Raw genomic sequence first — 17965 nt, 5'->3', positions numbered from 1 at the left:
CCCAAAACCAAACCTCAGGCTACAACAACCTGGCCTGCTTATAGCCTGTCCCCCACACCCATTATAAGTCACAAGCGAGCAAACATATATATCATGTTTACAAACTTATTTGACCAACATTCCACCCCTTTTGCTCGCTTTACAATCTAAACCACAGGCATCTTCCATGATGGTCACTGTGCAAAGAGTAGGATACATTGCATAAACAGAAATAGTACCAACTACAGCAATAGAATTAACAGATCAAAAACTATGGGCGAAATGAGAGAGCTGTCAGTGGCACCAAGAGAGGCAAATCTCTTCCCTCTGGCAGAATACAGGCCAGAGTTTTATCTGCAGACAGCACTGTAGCTGGCACCAGAGGCCGCCCTGAGCGGGCGTACCAAACCTTATTGGCCAATACACCAGCATCTGCTAGTTCTATGTGTAGTAAAATAGAAGAACTCATTATTGGCCATAAAGAAATTACAAAGGTGCCCTTCAAAATGCTGTCCCCTTGAGCACTCAAGGGATAATACACTTCTACCTTAGGTGGCCAGGTGCTGGTTGCCCAAGGAGTTAACTGGAGGTCCACCTCTAGCCCCTTTCCCCATGGTGCCAACAAGGCCACCCATCTCAGATGGGGGGCCTGTACAGTCCAGGGCCAAGTCCATTGAAGCCGTTGTCCTTTAAGAAGGGCTGTTGGAGCAGGCAAGAGCACGTTGCCCTGCTGTCCGAAACCTGGCTTGAGTAAAATGTCCTTAGTGCGTATCTGCAACTGAATAGGGGCAGCTGTCCGATGCAGGAGGGCCTCTACTGGAGCTGGGCTTCCCCATCGAGGTCGCTCATTCAAAATCCGAAGTACTGTCCATAAGCGGCGTGTCCATCCAGTAAGAGAGCCGGTGCCCCCCTCCTGTCGCAGTCCCTGCTTTAAGAGTCCATTATAACGCTCAATGATGCCAGCAGCCTGGGGGTGGTAGGGAACATGGTACTTCCAGTCCACCCCCAGCTTTTGAGCCCATTGTCTCACCATTGAACCAGTGAAGTGGGTACCATTGTCACTTTCAAGGACCAGCGGTCGCCCGTATGCAGCACTCAGGCGGTCCAGAGCCTGTATGACTGCCCTCTGGTCAGGATTACGAGCGGGGTAAGCAGCAAGCAGCCCGGTGGCAGTATCTACACAAGTGACTGCATACTGGTACCCTTCTGACTTTGGTAAGGGTCCAATGATGTCTATCTGCCATCGTGTCAGTGGGACATGACCCCTCTGGATCTGTCCAGGTGACACCAGTGGTCTCCGAGGGTGTTCCTTGGAACATACTGCACATTGCTCACAGGCTGCAAGTACCTCTGCATAGGACACAGGCAAGTTCCAAGCCTTAACCGTAGCCCACATAGTTTTCTGTCCTGCATGGAGCAGGCGCCGGTGGAGCCACTGTGCCACATCACCTGCAGGTGCAGTCTCCAACCATCGCACCCTTGCCAACGTATCTGCCTCATCATTCCCAGGATGGGCTAGAGGGGCATGCCCTGTGACATGATATACTGTCACCTGCTTCTGGTGTCCTATTTCCCATAAGTCCTGCCACATGGCCTGACCCCATAGTGGACGGTGCATTACCATCCACTGGTTAATGTGCCAAGTAGCAATCCAAAGGGTCAGTCCACGATAGACAGCCCAACTGTCAGTACAGATCACCAGAGGTGAAGGTTCATTATGGGCAACTAGCCAAACAGCTCTTAATTCTGCCCATTGGCTGCTTTGGCCTGTACCCGTGTCCATCCAAATAGTCTCAGTGGCTGGATGGAAGGCGATAGCTGTCCATTTGGCAGGTTGGCCCCTGCTGGAACCATCAGTATACCAGGCATCTTCGGGGATGGGCACCCGCCCCTCCTGGTAAGGACTGACCTCAGGTTCTGCCTCCTGAGCCCCAGTTGCACCTGACTCTAAGGTCGCATAGGTGACTGGACCCAAGACCTCCTGCAGTTCTGCCCTCAATGGGCTGGTGCTAAGAGCACAGCGTTGTTGCAGATAGGCACCCCACTTGGCCAGGGTAGACATTTGGGCCATACCACTACGTGGTTTAGTTGCCCAATCTCTCACCCATCCAGCTATAGGGTATGTTGTTTTGACTGTAACTGGTGTTGTGGTTGTAATACTCTCAGTTGCCAGGAGGGCAGCATACACAGCTGCCAGCTGCTTCTCTACTAATGAGTAACGAACTTCAGCACCTTTCCACAATTGGGACCAAAATCCAATAGGTTGCCGTAGGCGCTCTGTCCGCTGCCACAAGCCCCATCCAAACCCCTCTGAGGTTACATGAACATCCAGCTCACAGGGCCTGGCAGGATCAAACACATTCAAGGCCTGTGCCACCTTGACAGCTCTTAGCAGCTGCAAATGAACCTTGCGCCTGCTCAGTCCAATCCCAGCGAACCCCCTTTCGAATAAGGTTGTACAAGGGGCATAGTAACTGAGCCAAATGCGGTATAAATGCTCGCCAATACCCCAACAAACCTAAGAATTCCTGTAACTGTTTTACCGTAGTGGGCACGGGGTATGCTTGAATCTTATCTATAACTGCGTCAGGGATAACTTTTGTCTTACCCGACCAGACAACTCCCAAGAATTTAACAGATAACCCAGGTCCTTGTAATTTGTTCTCGTTAACTGCCCAGCCACATGCTTTCAAATGGGATAGCAGGGTAGGGACTGCTTGCTCCAATTCTGAAAGAGAATCACTAGTTAGCATAATATCATCAATATAATGGTACATGCGGACTACCTCTGGCTGTTTCCATTTAGCCAGGTCAGCAGCCACCAGCCCATGGCACAAGGTGGGGCTATGCAAATAGCCCTGGGGTAACACTGTAAAGGTCCATTGTCTCCCTTCCCAACTGAAGGCAAATTGGTCTTGACTCTCTGCGGCTATATCAATAGAGAAAAAAGCATTGGCCAAGTCTGCCACAAAGTGGTATGTCCCCAACTCATGGCTTAGCCGATCCATCATGTTAGCTATCAAGGGAACAGCAGCGTGCAAAGGGGGAACAACTTTATTAAGTTCCCTGTAATCTACTGTCATTCTCCAGGTTCCATCTGCTTTGCGCACAGGCCATACTGGGGAGTTGTAAGGACTGTGTGCTGGCCGGATGATCCCCACCTTTTCTAGTTCAAGGATTGTCCCTGTGACTTCTTCATAACCACCTGGCAGGCGGTACTGCTTGGTGTTAGTCACACGCCGAGGGATGGGTAATTGCAAAGGGGAATGTGATGCATGTCCCCGCAATACTGCCTTCACAACCCTGATCCGCAGCCGGAACTCCCCAGCTGTAGTTTCCAACCACAGTCCTTGCAAGACATCTACCCCCAAAATATATTCAGGAATAGGAGATACATACACCTTATATGGCTTAGGAGGCAGTCTCCCTATCCCCAATGGAATAGTTATTGGCTTCACTTGGACAGTTTGGCCCCCATAACCGTCAATGGCCACTGGGGTCCCAGCAAACCGCTCTGGGTTTCCATAGAGAAGGGAACATTCTGCATCTGTATCCACCAAGGCCAACACCTGTTGTACGTTGGAAGGGGACCAGTGGATAGCCAGTTCCACATGTGGCCTCCGGTCCCCGCCCATCCCCGTTAGACGGGTCCCTCGGCCTTTTTCCTATTCAAACTGGTACAATGGGTCTTGGGAGTTCCCCTCTCCCTCGGCTGTCTCTATCATATAATCTTGTAACCGAGCTGTGCGCGCACCAAACGTTTTATTGGTAGCTGCTGGGGCCTTTCGTCTCAGTGGCTGGAACTTCTGTTCTGGTTTAAGCTGCCGCCAAAGCTCCAAAAGAATTTTATTAGACTGGCCATCCAATTTCCCCTTATCTGCTCCAACCGCAATCAAGTCTACCCACATCTGCGTTCGGGTAACCTTTACAGGCCCATTTCCCTTGTTAGTTGGGGGGGAAACATAGGCAGCAGCCCTCACTGCTTTATGATCCCGAGCGGCCTCCAGCTCTCCCAAATCTGCTACCATCTGTGTAACTGCATTGATGGGCTGCCCCACATAGGGGCCCAAGATAGCCACAAGTGACCCAAAAAGGGCTGACGGGGCGCTTGCAAGGACAAATTCCCTCATTTTGGCCGTAAACACTTCTTCGTCTGGCCCACGAGACCCAGGGTTGAAAAGAGCATTCTTCATACCTAGTTCTCGAAGGACCTTTACTAACTCACTGTAGCACTGCCACCGACTCATTGCCCCCGGCAGTTCTCCAGCATTCTGCCAGACCATACGAATGGCAGCCATCACCCATTCTAATAGGGTATGGTCTCCTGGGTTGCCATGGCAGTTCTGAAGACGCTGCCTCAAGGAAGAGTGTGTGGTAATGGCGGCCAATTTCTCCATCTCTGTTCCGGAGAGCATGATGCCATCCACCCCTATATCCCGTAATCGTAGTAACCAGGCTACCAGGGATTCAGTAGGTTTCTGCCTAAATTGTGCCCCCAACTCCATCAGCTCTGCCTGGGTATAGGGCCGGACCACAGAGTGTTCCATTACCTGGGCAGGAGGCTGTGGCTGCCCCTGAGGGACTCTTTGTTGCTGGGTTTTTACCTTCTTGGCGACAACTGGTCGGGCTCTCAGTGTGCGTATGGCAGCTTCAGCCTGAGCCTTCTCATCCTCAGAAGAGGAGTCGCAAGCGCCTGCTCCCGCTGACTCAAAGCCAATCCACCGGCACGGATGCTGCTGCTTCTTTGGTGACCGTTTAGGCTCCTGTGGCTGCTGGGTTTTGGCCAGAAGCTGAGACTCGAGCTCTTGAATCCGGAGGTGTTTCTCCAACAACTGCCGGTGAAGACGTTCAGCTTCCAGGGTAAACTGCAACTCTCGAACCCGTAATTCCTTCTCCAGTGCTCGCTCCAGTTCCAGCCTTTTCTGCCATTCTGTTTGCAATTCATGCTGAAGCTTTTGACCTCGGGCAGTTTCCTCTTGAGTAAAAAACATGTAGCTCATGGCCCCTAAAAGGACAGCCATGGGGAGCCAGAGCAGCAACCAGTACTCTATCCCACCCATCAAGGATGGTGGCTCCATACCAATCTCTGAATCCTGCCGGAAACTACGCCAGTTGTAAGGCCAGGAGCCGTCATCGTGACCATTCACATGCAGGTTCCCATTGGATTCGGGCAGGCGATAAAGAAATGGCGGAGTCAGAGGATGGGGGCCATCCTATTTATTGGTGTCTCACCAAGACAGGCAAACCACAAAAGAAGACAAGGGAAAAGCAGAAAACCAGCTCTTCCCATGAAGGGCAAGGGATCAGGGGAGCCCTGCAATTGTGATAGCAGGAACTGTGTGTCTGAGCTCCTGGTCTGTCCCACTTTATAGTGTAGAAAACCAAAATCCCTTAATCCAATATACAAACAAGGAAGTCTCCAATACAAAGTCACTTATCCAAGGCATAATTGGATTTCTCATGAGAGTGCACCACCCAGATCATACAATCAGTCAAGGGTGTGGGGAAAAGCTTAGTCCCAAAACCAAACCTCAGGCTACAACAACCTGGCCTGCTTATAGCCTGTACCCCACACCCATTATAAGTCACAAGTGAGCAAACATATATATCATGTTTACAAACTTATTTGACCAACACAGACTAATACAGAGGTTAAGACTAGGGTTTATGTTTAGTGACTGGGAAACATTTTAAGAATTGAAACCTGTTTTTTAGACTTCTGTTAATAAAGTGGCTTATTTGTCCTAAATTCACATTTACCTTTAAGATTTCAGGGTTGTTGGGAACATTGACAATACAGTAGTCTATATTTGTGGACTCATGAGCATACCACTTTACTAACAGTCACATAGTTTACTATCATTTGACACAAATTTGCTGGCATAACATGTTTCATGTACTCTATTAGAGATTAATGTCTCAGAAACATCATTGACCCCTGTAAAGAAATACTTTACTTAAAATGTTTGCAAGTTGTTGGGCGGATAAAATGTATTATGCTCACTTTGTTAAAGATGCCGTCGCCCAGGTGATATTAATGTGTGTTGGAGGCAGACAGGACCATTGTAGCCTGGGGCTTGGTTTTGGGATTAAGCCTCTCCCACCCATTTTGATGTGGGGTAGTACAATCCAATCATGCCTCAGAGAAGTGACTTCGTGTTAGAGACTTCCCTATTTTGTATATTGGATTAAGAGTTTGGATTTCTACACTATAAAATGGGGACGAAGCGGGAACTTGGGCTCTTGGTTCCTGAGATCATCATTAGAAGAGAGAGCAGAGGAGAGCAGAGAAAGGCCACATGGAGGAGGCCAGGAGAAGCAGCCAAGATGGTGGAGTGCTGAGTGAGATGCCAGTTTGTGTAGAGTTTGTATTTGGGATAAGGAAGGAGATGGGGAACTGAGGAGAATAAAACTGGTGAGCTAGAAACCTTTGATTCTAGGAAACTCGGATAAGTCAGTGGCTTTGTGAGCACTGAATGTGACTGGGTTTTGGAGCCCAGTGTGTATTTTTACTTGCCCGCTGGGTGCAAGCTAGGATTAAAGACTATGGCCCACCAGTTTGCGGCTCCGCTGTTTCTTTACCGACTGTCCGAATCCAATGCGAACCTGCATGTGAATGGCCACGATGGCGGCTCCTGGCCTTACACAAGTCAACATGCCAGTTTGATCCTTAAAATTCCCCAGAACTTAAGAATTGAGCCTGGATATAAAATCCAACCAGAATATAACATGATTTAAAATTATCAGTTAAAAAAAAGTATTTATTTTAGTAACCAATCAAAAATGTCTGAAAATTTTACAATTTAACGTAACTATTTTGGCCCTGTATCCAGCACCTACATAACACAGCCAGAGCTAGTTGTGAAGTCATTCCAGAGTGATATGAACCTTCTCTTCCTGGAAAATTAATAAGTTCAGCCTTTATATAAACTACTTTTTTTCCTGTGGTATTGTTTTGTTATTTTTTAAGACCTCAACTCATGGAGAATAATAAGGTGGGATATTTATCTTTCTATCCTTGATGGGGAAGACAACCATTGATTGAGGTATCCAATTAGAGCCCAAGCTCTACAACGATCAGGCATCCCCTGATTTGACTTCCCCACACAGTGGAACACTCCTGGCAGGGCTGGCAGCCTCCTTGAGACTACTCTTGAGGTGGTATAAGGCCAGTAGCCACAGCCACCATCACAGCCACCTGGCCCATGCAGGTTCACATTAGATTCGGACAGACAGTAATGAAATAATGGAGCCAAGAACTGGTGGGCCATTACCTTTAATTCTACCTTGTACCCGGTGGGCAAGAAACACACACAGTGTCAAAATACTTCCATTTCCATTCAGGGCTCCCAAAGTCACTGACTTATCTGGGTTTCCTAGAATTAAAGGTTTCTAGCTCACCAGCCTTATTCACCTCTGTTTCCCATCTCCTTCTCTCTCAGCACTCCACCATCTTGGCTGCCTCTCCTCTCTTCCACATGGCCTTTCACTGCTCTCCTTTCTCTGCTCTCTCCTCTAATGCGAATCTCAGGAATCAAGAGAGAGCAAGCTTCATGTCTGCCCCACTTTATAGTGTAGAAATCAAAACCTTTAATCCAATATAGAAACAAGGAAATCTCTGATACAAAGTCAATTATCTGAGGCATAATGGGATTCCTCTTGAGAGTGCACCACCCCACATCAAAAAGGGTGGGAAAGGCTTAGTCCTAAAACCAAGCCCCAGGCTACAAGGATCCTGCCTGCCAACAGCCCACTCCCAACACACATTAATATAATCATGCACATCCCAAGCAAGAAGGACAACTAATATAATCACCTGGGCAACGGGCTTCCACATGGGCAGCGCCATCTTTAACAAAGTGAGTATAATATATTTTATCTGCCCAACAGGCACATCAGGGACAATGTCCTTGGACATTTTGTCAGAACAGTTGGCCCTATTCTGCCCCTCTCTTTGCATCTAAACTCAAGCTAAGGGTAGTGTCAAATAAATCTAACTCTGTACAGGGAACTATTTTGCATAGAAATAAGAGAAATTACAAAGCAGAATGCTTAGAACTTTAAAATTTACATGTATCTTAAAATCAAATGGAAAAAGGCACTTTTCCCCACAAAAATGTGGCAAAAAGGGGTAATAAAGATTAGCAGAAATATAGGCAAGCAAGAGAAAATGATCAGCGGGATCTGACAGAAACAGTATTTTATATACTTAGCCAATTCCTAGGACAACCTGATTAGCTTATGTTCCACTTAAACTTGGGAGCAGTTGGAATTTAGAGAACTGTAGTGAGGAGAGAAGCATAACTAACTTTTGGTCAAGACAAAGCAGAAGGTAAGAAATAAGCAATGGAGAACATTCAAGCAGTGAGGATGGAAGCAGCCTCTATTTCAGGAAATGTGGTTTCTGTTTTTGGAAGTGAGCCATGATGGACAGGAGCTACTTGATCGGTTTGTGGACCAACCCAATTTTACTAACACCTACTCTTTCAGCAAGCCAACCGCCTTTTTTTGTAAAGCACTTTTTTTGCAACATCAGTAAAGCATTTCTTTGATGAGTCACCCACAATATCATCTACACTTCTAACACAGCAGAGTGTTAGTCAAATAAGTTTATAAATATGATATATATGTTTTCTTACTTATAGTTTGCATTGGGTATGGGAGACAGGCTGTAAACTGGCAAAGTCTTCATAGCCTAAGGCTTAGTTTTAAGACTAAGCCTTTCCCACCCTTTTAATACTAAGATCTTTTGAACATCCTTCTAATACTAAGATCTTCTCAAAACTAAGCTTTTCCTTACAACCTTGACTGTTGCATGATATGGGGTGGTGCATTCTTATATGAAATCCCATTTATGCCTCAGATAAGTGGCTTTGTATCAGAGACTTCCTTATTTGTATATTGGCTCAAAGGCTTTAATTTCTTTTTTTTTAAATTTCTACACTATAAAATGAAGCAGACCGTGGGCTCTTGCTTGCTAGGTTCCTGCCATTAGCATTGCAGAGGAGAGGCAGTCAAGATGGCAGAGGGCTGAAAGAGAAGCTAGTTTGTGCAGAGTTTGTACAGAGAGAAGGAGATGGGGAACAGAGGTGAATAAGGCTGGTGAGGTAGAAACCTTTGATTTAGGAAAACTCAGATGAGTCAGTGGCTTTGGGATCCCTGAATGAAAAGGGAAGTGTTTTCCCACTGTGTGTATTTCTCTCCTGCCAGGTGCGAGCTAAGATGAAAGGTAATGGCCCACCAGTTCTTGGCTCCATTATTTCATTACCGTCTGTCCGAATCAAATGCGAACCTGCATGGGCTGTGATGGTGGCCATGGCTAGTGGTCTTACACAGAGCTATGAAGGTTTAAAAGCAGTCTTTAGACAAACACTTAAAAATAAAGTATGTAAGAGTCTTGAATCTAGTTATAAAAAACAAAAAAAGTTATATTTAATATTGACAAATAATTTCTCAAGTATACTATCCTTTAGTGATGCTTACTATGTACTATGTATCCTGAAGTTATTTAAAACTAAGTGCATTTTATATGAAGCTAAGTTTTATGAGGAATGTTCTATCATCTTCCCTGTGACTTGTATTCACTACTGACTTGAACAGTTGTGACATTGCCTATAAATTAATAGTCCTTCAACCTGTTGTAAACCCTTCCATATAGAAATCTTATTGAATAAACAAACACATATTAATATATAAAAAGATAAGACTACTCATTAGTAATCAATTAACTAATCACATAATGATTTAATAAAGTAGATAAAGTTACATCCTGAAATCCTGTCGCACTGATTTGTACTAGTTACAAAAATCAGGCTTGGAGCTCATGCTGGTCTTTCATAAATGCAACAAAGGAGTCATATTTTCAGAAATATCTCTCTTCCTTGGGACTTGTCATGTTGCCATACCATAGACAATGAAAGCTGATGAGAAAATATTGATGTTTTCAAAAGCCATTGTCACCTACACACTTCTCAGCTTGAATTCATTTAAGCCTAAGAATCCTGTGTCTAAACTGAATACTACAGGAGGAATGAGAGATGGTGAAGATGAAAGCAATAATACAACCACTGAGGGTGGTGCTGAGCTATGATTAGTGGTGACCTAGTCGTGTCAGTCAATCGTGACATTGAGCAAGCTATTCCATCTTTAAATTTCTCAGCCTCCATATGTCAAATAAGGGATAATACCTGCACTCATATTACATTCTTAAGATATAAATCATCTCTCTTCAAAATAAGGTATTATTAACCTGAACTTCATCCTGACCTCCACATGAGATAACTAACTAGGAGAAATTCAAGTCATAATTATACTTGCAAATAAAAGATGGAGTATTATAAAGTTTCACTAATCTGGTCCACAGTACATAGTTAAATACCCATAAGGCCAAATGCATTTCAAATGGAGGCATTTCAGAATTTAAAAAATTAATTTGATACATATACTCTATATTGATTATTGTACCCACTAACCAAACATAAAACATGTATGCAATGAAAATGAATATTCATTTAAATAAAGACTACAAATATTTAATACCAGTTCAGGCTAGGGTTTGTTTGTCTGATTTTTGTTTTTGATTAGAAGATAATTTGGTTTTCAGAAAATTTTTATTTCACAGTTGTACTTAAAAGTAAGTTATAATTTTGTTCAATGTAATCCTCAGGAACATATCACACAGCAAAATATTTACTTAGCCTTAAATTTGAGAAGTCAGAAATATTCTGATAACTCTGTACATTTGAAGAAAATCTTTGAATTTATAAGGATTTCTGTTTGCTCTCTGTCATTTAGATATTGTTATAATCAACCAATTTAAGAAGAAATGTCTTGGCCTGAGCAGGCATTGGCGCAGTGGATAGAGCGTTGGACTGGGATGTGGAGGACCCAGGTTCAAGACTCCGGGGTTGCCAGCTTGAGTGCAGGGTTATCTGGTTTGAGCGAAGCTTACCAGCTTGGACCCAAGGTCGCTGGCTTGAGCAAGGGGTTACTCGTTCTGCAAAAGGCCCATGGTCAAGGCACATATGAGAAAGCAATCAATGAACAACTAAGGTGTTGCAAAGAAAAACTGATGATTGATACTTCTCATCTCTCTCTGTTCCTGTCTGTCTGTCCCTGTCTGTCCCTCTTGGTGTTCACTGTAAAGATTAAATTATGATAGAAATAGAAAAGAGTACTAACAACATACTCCAGTCAATATAAATAAGTAATTATGCTGATGAACATGGTGGAATATAAAATGCTTTGATAAAGAAGGAAAGAACAGGGAAGCTCAGAATTGGAAATAAACTGGGTGCTTTGGAGAAACTGGTAGAATTGGGTATAAGAGAGGTCGCTAAGGAGAGAGAAGGTTGTTATAAAAGACATAAAAAATGAAAAAAAAAATAGAGATGCCCTAAAGGCACTTTTTTCTTCCCCTGAGCCACAGTGTTGTTAAGGCTTAAATTCGTTTCTGGTGAAACTATGATGTGACTTCTTAAATTTTGTCTAGAAGTATAATCATTACCAAAGGACATAATATAAAAATAAGGCACTTGTTAATATTTTTATTTGAAATAACTGTCAAAATTTTTTACAGAGAGATAAAAGTATCTTAAATGACTCATTAAGCAAATTCAGATCATTTTCAGATTTAATATTTTCATTGATAACTTAATAAATTATGTATAATGATTTAGAAAACTAAATGTAAGCATCCCAGGTAATTTATAAAAGTGACTGTTATATACTTTGTTTTTAATTCTATTTTAGTGATTAAATATTATGGAATAAATCAAAATATTTATTACTATGGGATTAACTTTCTGCTTATGTTTTTATCATCATGTATATGTATTTACAGAGTAGTGCAAACGTAGTTTTACAGTTGCTCATGTGGAAAATATGATAATCAATAAACACTAATACAAGAGTAAACTCTGTTTTGTGTTCTCACAACTATAAACCTACATTTGTCCCAATATATGTCTATATTTATATAAAGCTAGAAATATACATTTTACATACTAAAATGAAAAAATTTAAAGAGAAATAAAACTATTTATTTTGAATAAAATACAGAGATGAAACAGTATTTAGATACATTTTCTTAAATATACAGTTATGACCTGATAATATAGAAGACAAATAACTTATTTAATCTTTAAACTTTATGTCATTGAAAGGCACATTCTCTTGATTTATGAGATAAAATTTGACCCCAGCTCATATATCACATACATCACCTACATCACATCCTGAGGGTTATGGGAAATTGACTGTAAGTCTTCATCATTATTCAATGTGAATAAGAGGTAATGACACTGACATCTATAAAGTATGCAGCAGGAATCATGCCCACCTTTTAGTACTGCTCATTTTTTATGACATCGTAGGAGACAAACTTAGCACCCTCTTATCTGTTTATTTTCTTCTTGTGCTTTTAGAATTTGCTTACATTGTTTTTTTTTGTTTGTTTGTTTGTTTGTTTGTTTTTACAACAAATTTCATTTTACGCCATTCTCTGGGCAGCAGCCCTCTGGGTGGGGGAGCATGAGCTGCGCAGGCCCCCTCTCAGGTTAGCTCCTCTCCAGGGTCATTTTAATCACTCAAGAATGTTGAGATATAGTCATAATAATGTCATATCTTTGTTATTTTCTGGTTACTTTTTTTGTGATGATGACAGTGAATGTCCGGGCTGATCTTTCTACTTTTTTCGTCTTGTATTTTACTGGGTAGGATCAGCCAGTCACCAGGCACAGAGGATGGGAGAGTGGCTGTAGGAGGTGACCCATGCAACACTGAATTCAACATTTGGCAGACAATTTCATGATGTTTCAGTCATGCTTGGGCTAATGTAGACAGAATTTCTCAAACTTACTTATTATATTACATTAACTGGAACCAGTGGTGTATATTAGTGTTTACTTAAGTCAGAACTTGTATAAGAAAGAGAATGGAAGTTTAGTAAAATAAAGATGACTATGTCAGAGACTTGAAAAGGGTCAATCTGTGTTCTATAGTATATATGGAAAATTTAGTGGACACAGTTTAAGATTTTTACAGTTTATTTGGAGTGTACAAAATTGTAAGCAGCAGAGAAATAAGACAAGCTTTCAAAAAGTTGGCATTGAAGTTTTATCCTGATAAACACACAAATAATCCAAATACATATAGTGAATTTTTTAAAAATAAATACAACATATGAAGTATTCAAAGATAAGGATCTGTGAGAAAAGTATGACAGATATGGATAAAAGAACTTGCAGCTAATCAAGAAGGAGGCTAGCTTAGTATGAAAGTTGAAATTATTATAGTTATGATTTTGTTATTTATGATGATGATTATGAAATCTCAGTATTGGCTAGAAGAGAATTTGATGCTGCAGTTAATTCTAGAGAAGTGTAGCTTGTGAACTTTTAATTTCCAGGATGTTAACACTGCCATGATTTAACTCCTACATTGGAGAGACTTTGCTAAAGAAATGGATAGATTATTTTGAATTGGAGTCATTAACTGTTGTGGTAATAGAATGCTTTGCTGAATGAAAGGAGTCAACAGTTGTCCCAGCCTCTTCATTGTTAGGTCAGGAATACTACAGTGAAATACTGTGGTGACAGATCAAATGAAAGTCTAGTGAGTTTCACCATGCAGAATATTAGCAGTACATACAGGGACAGCCTGACCAGGTGGTGGCCCAGTAGATAGAGCATCAGATTAGGATGTGGAGGACCCGGGATCGAGACTCCGTGGTTGCCAGCTTGAGCGTGGGCTCATCTGGTTTGAGCAAAAGCTCACCAGCTTGGACCCAAGGTCGCTGGCTCAATCTGCTGAAGGCCCATGGTCAAGGCACATATGAGAGAGTAATCAATGAACAACTAAAGTGTTGCAACAACAACAAAAAAAACCCCTGATGATTGATGCTTCTCATCTCTCTCCGTTCCTGTCTTTCTGTCCCTATCTATCCCTCTCTCTGACTTTCTCTCTGTAAAAAAATAATAATAATAAAAAAGAAGTACAGTGACAGAATAGACAGGAAATTTTGCTAATACAAACTGGTTTTGCTGCTAGTATTACCTGACTGATCACCTTTTGTTCCAAAAGATTGTTTGACATCACAACATGTCTCCAGCTTAGTAGTATGTTGGATGGTCTCGTCAATGTAGGAAAGATGAACTGTGCCACCCAAGACAACCTGTGTACAAGCTGGGACATTATAACAAGCCTATCATCCTCCTGGAGACACTTTACATAACAAAGCAAAAGGCAGTGTTTTGTTTTTTGATTCAGTAGATGCTTAAGAAATATATTTTGAAATAATGCATAGTCTTCTAGATTTTGAATTACTTTTGGCAAACACACTAGAAGATCACCTAACTTATCATTGGTGGCTCTTATTTTTCCATTTTGGAAAAAAATAATTCAAATGATTCTGAATAAAGAAGCTAAAAACTTTACTTAAAAATGAACAATTTGCTTAACCAGGTGGTGGTGCAGTGAATAGAGCATTGGCTTGGGGTGTTGAAGACCCAGATTCATAACCCCAACATCTCTGATTTGAGTCCAAGGTTGCTGGCTTGGACAAGGGGTCACTGGCTTTGCTGGAGCCTGCTAGTCAAGGCTTGTATGAGAAAGCAATCAGCGAACAACTAAGAGGCTGCAACTATGAGTTGATGCTTCTCATGTCATCCATTTCCTGTCTGTCTTGTCCCTTTCTGTCCCTCTCTTGTGTGCACACACAAAAATAAAAAAAAGAATATATTCAAGTTGGCAACTTTGACTGTTCCTCTGCACCAGGCATCTGTAGTAATCTCTCTTTTTCATCCCTGTCTAGCAGTATTTAAAGGACAGGGAGCCAAAGAATATGAAATTTATCATGGCAAGAAGATTCTTTATGATAGACTTGCCTTTGCCAAAATAAAGGTGTTCATTCTCCTCTTGCCACATTTGCACCTCAGAATTTTTCTACCAATGACAAAATACCATGACTTGTTCATTTTTTTGCCCCCTGGGGTTCACTATGTTGAAGTTGTTTTTTTTTTTTACCAAAGTACATTTTATCAAAGTACATTTATGATCAGCTTAAGTTTTGTATACTAGTTTGTACAGATCATGAGGGACTCAGTAACATGTATAGCATTCAGGCTTATCCAAGAACAGCAGTGCTCAACCAGTCCAACATTCATGAATATAAAGGACATCACTCTGCCCAATAGATCTTGGAGTTCATAGACAGTTTCATAAATCGTTCAGTAATCTCACTGACACTTACCACATTCAATGAACTATTTAAACAAAGAAAACAGAACAAAACCTGGATGGTTGATTTCTATTCTCCATGATGTCATCCATTGCAACTCTTAATGCTAGAATGAAAAAGAATAGCTTGGACATTAACTGGACTTATCAAATTGGACAGCAGAGACTGCCAACAGTATCAGTGCCAAATAAAATGTTCAGAAATACTCTTGAGATAAGATTTGTCTTCAAATCAAATAAATCTTATCAATATCATAGTTACAATGATTAGAATAAAGACGCCTATTTTCTATTTCTCTGGTAAAAAAAAACTTGCGTCTAGAATTTTTACCTCAAGCATCTATAGCTCTAACACTGCAGACATTAAATGAAAACATTTTACAGGGGAAAACAAAAACAAAAACATTGGGTGGTTGACTTTTTTATGCTTTTTTGGTGTGGGCTATTCAAAATTTTGCTCCAAACTTTGAGCTTTTGGCTAAGAAAATTAAATGAAAAGTGAAAGCTGAAAAAATAGATTGTCATGCTTATGCTCATACAGTCCAGAGAGCTACTACCAGAGCCTATCCAACTGTTAAACTTTATCCCCGTGAAAGAACAAAGATAAATATTTGGGGAGAGTAAACAGAAGCTGGAAATGCAAAAGTGATTGCTACCTTCATATATGAAAAGTTGTAAAATTTTCAAAAACATGGAAAGAGAAATAGAGTGAACTTTAATGTTACTAAAGATAATGTTGCAAAGCAGTTCTGACAAGGGACATCAGAAGACATCTTTTTTAGATTGTTTCTACACTTTTGGTGGTAATAAATGAACATAATATTGGAAGAAATAAATAAAATGACCCTAAAACCCACTTCCTTTAGATTTCTTGGTGTGTAAATAAGTATATAAATATAGATTCAGTTTATGAAAACTTTCAGTAACCACCCTAACACAAAAGAAATCTTCAAATTATCACTTATCATAATGATTTTGGGTTGCAAATTAATACATAATTCCTCCATTATTTTTGTTAAAATATAAGAGACAAAATATTAAATTTTACATTTATTTAGGACTAAGTTTTACATGAACGCTAGGAATACAAGCTTTAATATGCAAAGAATCATAAAAAGGCATGCTAAGGTTTGAATATTAGAATGAATTAAATCTAATTTTGATAATAATATACTATTTTAAGTTTTACAGTATTTATTATAATTATACATTGATTATTGATAAGTAAAATGTTCTAAAATGGTCTTTAAAATCTCTTTTTCTAGTCCTGACTTTCTACCTGTTGTGAAATTTTATGACTGTTTATAACTATGCAAGTTACACAAAAGAGATTGGTACATTTTTGTAACCACTAATAATAAGTGAAATAAGCTAAAAACTTCCCCAATAATGATATGAAATCAGGAATCATTGTTTTATTCATGCTGATGTTGATGAATTTGCCGATTGGAGGTGATTTCTTAAGCAGCCTTCCAAAATTTCTGAAAGAATGATATTCACAACATCTCTGCTTTCTTACACTATAAACTAAGTTTAGTTTTCCATGGCTTAATTTTTTAGAGAATTCTGCTGTGTTTAGAGCAAATCACAAGAATCAAATGACACCAAAGTGTGATTGCTATTTCAACCATTTCCTAAAAATGAAGAAAAACCCTTTTCTGGTTTCAATTTGAGAAACATAAATAAGTTATGTTTTATAACATAAATAAGACTCTAGTACATAAAAGTGCAATGGTTGTCAAAACATAATTTTTTTAGATTAGTATAGAATGATTTTTCAGGCAAGAGAGAATTTATCTTCAAGATAGTTTGGAACTATTATGTTGACAATGCCAAGAACACTTCAGTCTTATATAATTAATACATTTGGGAAAGTGTTAGAGAATGGACTCCCCGGATATTACTATCTTTTGTACTCTAGAGAGATTTCAGTCGACCTTAAAGTCACACAAATCATCTCATACTTTGTAATTTATTAGGCCAGAGCTCCAGATTTTACTATTAAAGAGTTTTCTTAATAGAATAAGAAGATTTTAGAGAGACTCTCCAGTGACCTATCATCAGTCTATTAGACAATAGTTAAAGAAATATTACTAATGTATGCCATTATATATTAATTTCCATACCACTTTAGAAAAAATATTGAAAGTATTGCCATTGATTATCATTTTGTTTTCATTTCTAATTACTCAATGATAAAAAAAAAATACATAGAAACTGTCCCAAAAAACCCACAAAGTAAGTTGTAACTTATTAGTTTGCTATTGCTGCTGTAACAAATTGCTACCTGTTTAGTGGCTTAAAACAACACAAAATTATTATCTTACTATTTTGGAGTTCAGAAGTCCAAAATTGGTCCCATAAAGCTAAAGGTTCTTTCTAGAATCTCTAGAAGAGAATCTATTTTCTTTTAGTTTTCTAGCTTCCAGAAGCCACCTTGATTCCTTATCTCTTTTTTCACCACTTTAAAAGCCAGCAGAGTTGTGTCTTCAAAGCTCTCTCTGCCTCCATAGTCACAAAGACTTTTCTGACTCTGACTTTTCTACCTCTCTTTTATAAGGAGACTTGCGATTAAACTGTATTCTGCAAAATATCCTTTTCATTTAAAGTTGTATATTCACATGTCACATGTTAAGATGATCAGGAGGTGAAGAACTTTGGAAGGGATCATTATCCTGTCTGTCGAATTGACCAGTTACATATACACATGTACTCAAGTTACAAGTTACATCATTGGTGTTAATCCATA

At 40.4% G+C, this 17965-nt stretch overlaps 1 pseudogene; it reads left to right on the top strand.

The window, feature by feature from the left end:
• Positions 1–12913: 12913 nt before the first annotated feature.
• LOC136319517 (dnaJ homolog subfamily C member 10-like) lies at positions 12914–15969 on the top strand (annotated as a pseudogene).
• Positions 15970–17965: the final 1996 nt, after the last annotated feature.

This window comes from Saccopteryx bilineata, chromosome 1 (genome assembly GCF_036850765.1).
Source record: "Saccopteryx bilineata isolate mSacBil1 chromosome 1, mSacBil1_pri_phased_curated, whole genome shotgun sequence".
NCBI lineage: Eukaryota > Metazoa > Chordata > Mammalia > Chiroptera > Emballonuridae > Saccopteryx > Saccopteryx bilineata.
This window is presented reverse-complemented; position numbering and strand designations above follow the sequence as displayed.